This window comes from Physeter macrocephalus, chromosome 18 (genome assembly GCF_002837175.3).
Source record: "Physeter macrocephalus isolate SW-GA chromosome 18, ASM283717v5, whole genome shotgun sequence".
NCBI lineage: Eukaryota > Metazoa > Chordata > Mammalia > Artiodactyla > Physeteridae > Physeter > Physeter macrocephalus.
In genome coordinates this window covers 6,942,092-6,952,499 of record NC_041231.1, presented here as the reverse complement: position 1 = coordinate 6,952,499, position 10,408 = coordinate 6,942,092, and positions in this window count along the sequence as shown.

Sequence of the window (10,408 nt, the reverse complement as noted above, 5' to 3'; positions counted from 1 at the left end):
ACGGAGCGTGAAGGAAAGGGAACATTGCTCCTGCCACTGTGTGAGCCGGCCCGGGCGGGAGCCCCTGCGGTGGTGAAGGTGGCCTGGGTCTGTGGATGGCCGTGACGTTCATTTGATTTTTACGTGGAAAAGCCCACGGGTTGGTTTGTTGATGTGAGCAGAACACGCCAGAGTTCTCCCTCCCTGTGACCAGGCCCCGGCTTTTCTGGGAAACAAATAGTAAGTCCTTTCCCGACATGGAACTTCTGCTGTTGCTGGGAATAGGTCCGAGGCAGCCATCTTTTTTCTGCCACACCTTTGCCTGGATCCAGGAGCCCGATGTCAGAGAAATTCTCAACTCTCAGGGACTGTTAAACCCCGGGGGAGAGGGGGGTGTCGTCAGGATGGAATGTGACGTCGGCCGTTGCCTGCACTAGGCCCAGCGCCTGGTCTCAGTGATGGAACCCGCACAGCAGCCTTGGCTGGGCGGACACTAAGACTCCCATTCTAGAGATGGGGAAACTGAGGCTCAGCAAAGCTCCCCAGGAAACGGGGAGTGTCCTGGCCTGAGGGTGGGGGTCTCAGCCCAGGCTCTGCGCTAGAAGCCCTGGAGAATTTTTTGAAACTCCCATGCCTCAGTCCCATCCCCAGAGATTCCAGTTTATGGGTCTGGGGAGGGCCCAAGCCTCAGGATCGTCTTAGTTCTCCACGTGATTTGGATGCACAGCTGTGGCTGATGTTCACAGATGCAGCCATTTCCCTTGGCATCACTGCCCAATCCTATCCGATCGTGATTTTGCTGAGGACACAGCTACCATACTGATTTCAGTACCCCTCCTGGATACCAGTACAGACTCATTCGGTGTGCCGGGAGCCCAGGAACCTGCATTTTAACACATGGCCCCTGGAAGGACCCACAGACCACGCCTGTCTCACCCGCTCGCCTGGGAGAGGGGCTGGGCTGGTGGGAAGGGCAGCCCGTCGGGCGCTCTGGGCTCCCTGCCTCCCTCCTGTGGGTCTCTTCACGCTGCCCTGGCTTTCAGGCTCCCACAGTCTGGCAGCAGAACGCCCAGGCCGTCCCCCCACGTGCCGCCACAGGCACCAGAGATTGCAGAGAGACTGGGGAGGGGGTGGCTGAAGAGGAGGGGTCACACGGCTTTATAGAAAGATTTGGGGACCAGAACCAGGGTTGTCCCGCACCTGCAGCTCAAACCTTGTTGTTCCCCGGGCTTTCAACGTGGGGAGGGCTGGGGAGTTGAGTGTCTCCAGATGCTTAGCTTTCAGGACAGCTGGAGACGCCAGCCCAGGACCACCGTAGCCACCATCAGAGCTGCACTGCTGGGCTTCGGGGCTTCTCATGCCGCTTGCCTCATTGTTTCTCACCACTGCCGCAAAGTGGGGCGTTATGATCCCATTTTACAGAGGAGGAAACTGAGGCTCAGAAAGGGGTAGCAACTTGACTGAGTCTCATGGCTGCTTCCTGCCATGCACTTGGCGCTACAGCCCTCCCTCAATATGCCAGGCCTAGACAGACCTGCTCCAGAAGGAGCCCTGCCAGCGACCCGCCCCATCCCTTCCCCCCTCCCTGTCCTCCAGTCTCTTCCCCTCCACCTTTTGGGCTCCCAAGAGAGCTCTGGAATCTAGACTCCGTAGGCACTGAGAGGAGGCGGCTCCCCACCTGGGAGCTCAGGCACTGGTGGAGGTGGCCGAGTGAACGGGAGAAGGGATGATAACGGGAGCGGGAGAAGATTTATTAATGAGATGGGGAAATCATGAGGCCTCCAAGAATCAGTTCCTTAATCAAATCTGCTAACAACCGAGGCCATTACTGTACTGACAGCTTAATTAATGGTGTCTTAATTAATGTCAGCCCCCTCCCAGCCGTGACTACGCCTAACACGGGCACGTCACTTCCTGCTACTGAAATGGAGGGAGTCGGGCTGCAGGGAGTTTGCAGTGAGTGTGTGAGACTCTCGGAGCTGCTGGCGGGGAGGGGGCTGAAGTGAGGCGCTCATTTATAATTCATTCATTCATTCGCTCATTCATTCATTCACTCTGCCTGGAGCCACGAGATCTAGATGGCGGATCCCACCCTGACCTTCCCCCGCCCCTTCCCTGCCCAGCACTGTCTCCGTCTGGCCTGCCGCTGTGTCCCTGCTTGGGGGTTGGTTGGTCCATCTTGGCCACTAGAGCGTCAGCTGCACCAGGGCAGAGAGGTTGACAGCGTGTTAGCTGCTGCATCTCCAGCACCTAGAAAAGCCCTGGGCATATAGTAGTTGCTCAGTAAATCTTTGTTGATTGAGTGAATGATGGATCTTGTGCCAGGCATTGCCCTAAGCAAGGGGGTACAGAGCCCAGTAAGAAATAGTTTCTGCCTTCTGGCAGCCTGCAGGCCATGAACAGACGGTATCAGCATAGAGTGCCAAGGGCTGGGACAGGACGATGTCCCAGAGGTGGGGAGGGTTCCCGCAACCCACAGCAGGCGTGGAGGGTGAAGGGAGGTTGCCAGGTGGTTGAGGGGAGGGCGCTCCAGGTATGCAAACCTCAGGCCTCAGGTTGCAAGCATTCTGCAGGCGCTAGCTCATTGGACCTTCACAGAGACCCTGGGAAGTGGGGCTGGTGCTATCCCCTTTGTACAGACAGTGCAACTGAGTCATCGAATAACTTGCCCCACTGAGGGGTAGAGCTGGGCTTGCACGCAGACAGGGCAGCCCCAGAGCCCGGCTCTAGTGCTCTGTGAGGTACCGCAGGCTTTTACTCAAAGCGACGGGGTCTGCCTCCGGCCGCGCACCCCTGAGGGTGAGCAAGAAGGAGGTGCGACGTGAGCCCGGAGGCGTGGGCGGGACCAGGACAGGAGGCGGAGGGGCCCTCCCTGCAGGCAGGGGCCATGCGCAGCCACGGAGGGCTCTGATCCGAGGTGGCGGCCGCACTTACATCGCTGGACTGTAGAAGGAAGTTGGGGGTAGGGAGACCGGGCAGGGCTCTCAGCCATCCTTTTCCTGTGCCCACGGCGGGGTACACGTGTCCCCGGGGAGCAACAGCGTCCTCATCCCAGGCCCTCGGCCCTCCGCACCCCTCGGGCCGTTGGCAGCTGCTGCCCGCAGGTCTGCTCAGGGCCGGCCCGGGAGCCAGGGTGGTGGGGGCCCCGGCTCGTGGCCCGCCAGGCAGCTCTGTGGCCCGGGTGAGAGGGACCCGTCCCCTCTCCACCGTGAGGCTGACCTTCACGCTCAGTTCCGGTCTGGCCTGGCTGGTGCCCGTGGGTGTGGAGAGGGACCCCCAGCTCGCCCTGAGGGACACTAGCAAGCCAGGACCGGGGTGGGGCTCGTCCTTGCCGCACGCCCTTGGCAGAGCGCTCTCCTGCACCGTCTCCTGTGGGCTCTGTCCTTCCTCCCCAGACCCCACTCTTCAGCAGCGCCATTCTGTCCGCCCTTGAGGGAAGACGCAGGTACACAGACGGTGGGCGGACAGCGGGGCCGGAGGGCGGCCAGGCGGAGCCGGGTGACAGCCACGGCCCCTGGTGCCTTGTCCCTGATCAGGTTCCTGACCTCCGGCCACGGGGTCTGCCCCTCCCCCCATGCGTGCTCCGCCTGGAACTAGAACGTGGCCACGGCTCCGGCCCTCGTCCAGGGCGCTGAGGGTGCCCAGCACCTGGGGCCTGCGGGTGAAATGGGTTTTGCCTCCACCTGCAGGGACCTAGGAGGCACTGTTGCCAGGTGCTAAGTGCCCACCAGGCTCACCTTGAGGCCTGCTGCTTTCCCCAGAGCCTGTGTCTGCTCCTCCCTCCCCCCCCTCCCCCGCCACCTGCTCGCTGGCTCTTGTTCTCTCTCTCCCCCTCCACTCACGCCTGCCCCTTGGTCTCTGCGGCCCTGGAGCTCACAGAGCAGGGGAAGGATGCTGCGCTCCAGCTCTGCCCCTGCCTTGCTGTGTGACCCAGGGCCAGCCTCTTGCCCTCTCTGGGCCCGTGACCTCATCTGGAACGAGAGCGCCAGGGTCAGCTTTTGACCGTTCTGTTATGCGGACTCACACAGGAGGCTGAGGGGAGAGGGACCAGGGCCTACCAGAAGCAGAAACTGAGTTTCAGGCGTTCTGGCTCTTTCACACACAGCCCGTCCTGTGTATCACTTGTGGCCCCCCGGGGGGCGGGGCTCATCATCCACCGACTCACTCATTCGCTCACTCCACGGTGGTGGTCAAGCCCCTAGTCTGTATGCCGGACCAGGCCCTGCCGCCTGCAGCTGACAGTCCCAAGCGGGGACACACAACAAATACGGCCCCAGAGGCCCACCCCACGCCCGTCCTGCCTGCCCTTTCGGGAGAGCCCTTGCTGGCCCCTCTGCCGGGAGGGCCCTTTCTCCCCCTCCCCTCAGACCTGGAGATCCGATCACGCCTCTCTCTCGACTCCCCAGGCAAATCGTCTCCTCGCCGAGTTCCCGGTCACCGGTCCTCTCCTTTGCCACAGTGCAGGCCCCTCTGTTGTTTCCAGCCACCTGCTTCTCTGTCTCCCCCACAGACTGGGACCTTCCCAGGCAAGGCCCTGCCTTTGTTTCCTGGCATCCGTGTAGGCCCTGGCCTGGCAAGACACCAATAACCTTCTTTTTAAAATTGTGGTGAAATACGCATAGCATAAAATGTACCAGTTTAGCCGTTTTTAAGCGTGCAGTTCGATGGCATGAAGTACATTCACACTGTTGTGCAGCCGTCACCACCATCATCTCCAGAACTTTCTCATCTTCCCAAACTGAAGCTCAGTCCCCACTAAACACGGGCCCCCCTTCCCCTGCCCCAGGCCCCGGGCACCCACCATCCTCCTTTCTGTCTCTATGGGTTTGACTGCTCTAGGACCTCATAAAAGTGGAATCACGTAGTATTTGTCCTTTTGTGATTGGCTTATTTCGCTTAGCATAATGTTTTCAAGGTTAATCCATGTTGTAGCCTGTGTCAGGATTTCCTTCCTTTTAAGGCTGAATGATATTCCATTGTGTGTATGGACCGCACTTTGTTGATCCATTTGTCTGTCTGTGGACACCTGTGTTGCTTCCACCTTTGGGCTATTGTGAGTAATTGAACATGGGTGTTCAAATGTATCCTTGAGACCCTGCTTTCAATTCTTTTATGTATATACCCAGGAGAATTGCTGGACCATATGGTAATTCTATGTTTAACTCTTTTGAGGAACCTCCATACTGTTTTCCACAGCAGCTGCACTATTTTGCATTCCCACCACCATTGCACAAGGATTCCAATTTCTCCACATCTTCGCTCACACTTGCTATTTTGCCTTGTGTTTTTCGTTTGTTTGTTTGTCTGTGTGATAGCAGTCCTCGGGGTGTGAAGTAGCACCTCATCGTGGTTTTGATTTACCCTTTCTTGAATAAAGGCAGGTGTGAGTGGTAAAGTTCAGCCTCCTTCTCTGCTGATGGACCACTCAGCCCCAAGGACCCCTGGCGTTGTCTGGGGAGGGCTGGGTCCTTGGGGGTACGTGGCACGCAGTAGGTGCTCAGAAGTTTTTAATCACACCAATAATACCTGCTTCCATCTTTTTTGGCTGTTCTTTGTTTATTCATATAATTGAGAGATAATTCATCCACATGGTACAAAAGTGTCTGTACACAGTGCAAAGGCGCCTCCCTCCCCTGTCCCTCTGTCCAGAGGCCACCACTGTGTCCAGTTTCTTGGGGTCCTTCTGGGGAAGTTCTGAGCGTCGATGTAAATACTTTATTTTGAAGCGCCTCAACCACCCAGCCAGTTACACACAGAGTTTCCAGTCGCTGCTGTGCAATCGCTGCTTTGCAGTTCTGGATTTGAGGGCCCCCTGGGGGGACATGGTAACCAGCAAGCCCTTGAAGGAGGTGATGTTCTCCCTCTAGCGGGAAGCCCTGACCGGTGGCTGGTAGAGTGGTCTCCACGAAGGAAGCAAAGCCGCGGCAGGAGAGCGGAGGTGGGCGGGTCTGGTCCTGGGGCATCCGAGGATAAGATCACACCAGGCCTCCCAGCAGCCTGTTTGTCCCGGGCTGGCTGTCGGTCCAGATCCGTTCTGCTGGCACATTTATTAGCTTCTGTGCAGCGCTGGGCATGGACTGCATCCTGGGGGGCAGCGACCCCTGCCCAGAGGACACAGACACAGGTGGCGTCGCCAGTGCGGGGTTAGAGTGTGCCAGGGGCTTTCAGCAGGGGCCGCGGGTCACGTGGGCGGCATTCGGGGTGGATGCAAGGAGAGGCGTCCGGTTGGTGGAGCCCGGGGAGCCCATTCCCTACGGTGTAGGGGGCAGCCCTGCACAGCCGAGACCTGCGAATGTCTCCCCAGATCCTCGTGAAAGTGAAAATCCGCTCGTGGTTATCTGAACCTGCGCCTCGCTCCACGTGACACCTAAACCACTAAACACATTCCTCGTGATTGTCACGTACATTGACCTTTCCAGGAATGCGGCTGCTTTCCTCACAGTCTGGGGAAGATCAGACTCTGATGTGTTCAGAGCTCTGCCAAGAGCTGTCACCACCGAGAGCATCACGGCACCGAGGGCAGCGTCCCTCGTGGCACCCGAGCTGCGAGCAAACCCCTGTAACCCGCCTGGGTGTGTAGCCGCTGTCACCTAGAGGGGCGGGCGACTGACTGCCTCCCTGTGTGCCCACCGCTAATCCGCAGGTCACTTCCTTATAAACCGCTTTCCTGTTTTTCTCTCTGTATTGTTACAACTAGGGCATTCTGTTGATTTTTGTTTTAAAATATGTGTGTAGGTAGATCATATGATTCTTGAACTTCCTTTTAGACCAGAGAAAGAGTAGCACAGGTTGGCGCTATCAAGACGGGGGGTTGGACGAGGGGTCTTTGCGGTGATGGAACTATTGTGCGTCTAGACGTGAACATGCGCATAGAACCACGTGGAACTAAGCCCTCCCTCCGCTACCAGGGACACACGAGTAGGCACGAAACAGGAAATCTGTCCGAGATGGTGGCTGGTACTCTCAGCATTGTGCGGCTGATGTTGTCCTGTAGTTTTGCAGGACGTTGGGGGAAACAGGGTAAAGCAGAGATAGGTGAATCTACAGTTATCTCAAAATTAAAAGTTTAATTGGAAAAGAAAGGCCTGGGGCAGGTTTTGGGTCTGATGAGCTGGACCCTTGGTGACTGTGGGACAGGAAGCCTGGCGACCACGCCACACCCTGTCTCAGTCCCTCCATGGGAGGCCTGTGTGGTCACAAGCCTTCTCCCCAAGGCTGAACCCCACCAGGCCACTGGGACCAGCCTCCTCCCTTTAGCTGCCAGCTGGGGCCTGCTCGGTCCCTGGCACCCAGTTTGAGACCTTGGAGCAGGGTCTGGTCCATGCTCCCAGAGCCCCTGGCAGAGCTGGGACCCAGGCTCCCTGCCCCCCACCCCGAGCTGCCCTCGGCCGGGCGGCCTGCTCCCTGGGCCTGCGGGCCTGCCCTGCTGCCCAGGGCCGCCAGCACAGCGGTAGCGCGGGCAGCTGGCTCTCCCGCCCTCGGACCCCACGTCCCTCCCCCACCCAGGAGCAGGAGCTGGGACAGACACAGACTGACCGTTCCTTCAAGTGCCGTTTTGAAGACTAAAACGAACCCAGCCGACTAAAACTGAAAGGTTAAAGGAAGCGCGTGTTCTTGATGTTTTTCCTCCCGCCCGTTGACCGTTCAGCGGCTCGGCTTCTGGCAAACGGACTCGTCACAGGTCGCAGGGCAGCCGGGACGAGGCCGGCGAGGCTGCGGGCAGCAGGGTCCAAGCCAGCCCGCGCGTGGTGCCGGCTCGGGGTCCGGCCCGCCCGTACCTCGGGGCCAGGCTCACTGGACAGACCCGGCGGGGGGCCCTGGCCTTCCCTCCAGTTTATCCGATTTCCTGGGGATGAGGTGGGGACCTGAGGGCTCCAGGAGCCCGAGATGCCCCCTGTTCCCTGTCCCCGGGAGTGCATGACCCCGGAGGAGTCCCCGTGAGAGGGTCCCATCGGAGCAGCCCCCGGGCTCCTCGGGCGGCGATCAGAGTGTGGCTAATTTCATTCCTCGTCAAGCTGGTCCCGGCACCTGTTTGGAATGGTTAATAAGGGAAGCGATACATTTTTAATCAGTGCGGCTCTTGCTGGAATCCTCAGCCCGGCTCTCGAAGGCCTGCCTCACCAGGCCAACATAACACAAGCGTCTTCTCACGTTTGCTCTGTTATCAAGTCCGGCCCTACCTAGTCCAGGGGGGCATGGCCGCAGGCGCCCTGACGTCCCTCAGATCCCTCATCCTTGGTCGGGCTTCAGTCCCTGACCATGTCCGGGGTTGATGAGTGACTTTGGTACCTCGGATGAGCTCCCCGAAACCGGCTGGGCCAAGCAGAAGTGGGGGCTGAGGTATCGGGGTGATCAGGGCCTTTTCCCATTACCTCCCCCTGCCTCAGTAGCTACTCGGATGGAACCCCTTATCTGCTGCCCAGTGGCTGTGTGACTTGAGGCAGATGACTTAACCTCTCTGAACCTCAGGTTTCTTTTCAGTACGATGGGGCCAATAATTGAAACTTTGCAGGGTGGCCATAAGGATTCATTGACCCACATGGTGGGTCTGAAACTTATAAATATCCTCGTCACCTTCCTCCCCTGGACTCTCACTGCACAGGGATAGACTTGGGGACAGGCTGGGACTTCAGAAACACAGGCCTGGGAAGGGGAAGGAAGCCAGGCTGGGCCGGAGGGAGTGTATCAGCCAGAAGCCTCTGGGTGGCAAGGGACAGAAAGTCAAGTCGGAAGGGATTTTAGTGGTCACCGTTGGTGAGCGGCCCAGGGCTCCGGCTTCGGCGTGGCTGGGTCTGGGGGCTCTAGTGCTCTTCTTGCCGTCTCCTGCTTGCCTTCCGTCTGGGATGTGTTCCCACGTGGGGGCTCTGGTCCCCTCAGGACCCCTCACCTCCCGCTGGTCAGCCCTGGGGTTCGTGGTCATTCCTGAGACCACGTCCATGGCCCGAGAAGGCCGTATGCTGACTCGCCAGCCCTGGAGCTGGGCGGACGGGGTCAACTCCACCTGAACCGCTGTACTGCGCGTTTCGGAGGGGGTTCAAATGTGTTTCCTGGGGAGGGGGCGGTAAACTGAGGCTGGAGACGGTGCACGGGGTATGCTTGGAGTCAGCGGGCAGCATGCTGAGCTGGCAGCCTCAACTCAGCGCTGGGCGGACGCCCACAGCCAGGCGCCAGGGAGGCAAGCCCTCGGCTGGGTGGCTGGGCCCTGGCCCTGGAGCAGAGCCTGGAGTCACTGAGCCGGGTTCCAGGGGCTCTGTGGCTGGGAGGGGAGGGCTCTGTGGCTGCGTGTGTCGGGTAAGCCCACGGGGCCCGTAACGCGAGGGATCTGGCTGACCCTCCCCCGCCGCAGCCAGGCTCTCCTATCTCCCTCTTTCTTAGCCACTGGCACCTAGAAATAAGAATCTTTTTTCTCGTTATTTCGTCTTCCCTCTTTTCCCAGTGGTATATACTAAAATTTTTAAAAGCTGCCTGGGGCACTGTGTGTTACCCAAGAAAACTCACCACCTTTCTCAGAGTGACCGCACACCCTTTGCACCAGCACCTCCGGAGGGGACCCCCTTCCTGGCTGTGCCAAGCCTCCCCACTGGGGGCAGGCGTGCCCTGCTGCCGGCTGCGGGCCCCACGTCCCCGTCTGTAAAACGGGCCGTTCCTGGCCCCTGAGGTGACCGCAGACAGCGCGTGGGAGCTCAGGCAGGAGCAGCCTCTCCGCCAGGGCGGGGGCCGATGATGCCCGGGACCCTGCAGCTGTAGGAAGCAGCACCCTCACGTCTGTCCACCGCACTTCCCAGTTTGCAGAGTGCCCTGGAGGCAGAGCAGGGCTCAGCTCCAGACCCCCGGGCAGGGGCTGGGTCCTGGGCTCAGCCCTTTGGCGCCCCTCCCTCCGGGCCTCAGGAGCCTCCCAACCCCAGAGTCCGTGGGCGGGCCCCACCCTCCAGCAGCCCTGCCTCCGTCCTGTCCTTGCTCCACACACGCCCTTGGACAGGTGGCCCGGCTCGGGAGCCCCAGGTCCAGAAGGGACTCGATACCGGAGAAGGCAGGGCTCTCCCTGGGGTGGCCCAGTGGAAAGCCAGGGCGCAGAGTCGGGCTCAGGGACAGCAGGGCTGCTCGCCCTCTCCTAGGGCCACGTCTGTCCCTCTGACATCAGGGTGCGGGGGCTCCGTTCCCTGCCCCCTCGGCCCCCCCACCCTCTCGCTCCCCCCGCCCCGTGCCTACGTGCCTGGCTTCTGTCCACTGCCCGCCTTTGTCCTTTCAACCCCAGCTTTCCCACCAGACTGCCGCCCGCCTGCGTCCGCCGGGCCTGCCGCTGGGTGCCCACTCCTGGAGCGGCACCCGGGGACAGTTGCTGCGCCACAGGTATCCCTCTGCCAACTGAGGGTGGAGCCCCTGGTGGGGGCACGAGGGGGTGGCCCCTGAGCTGGGCCCTCTGGCATGG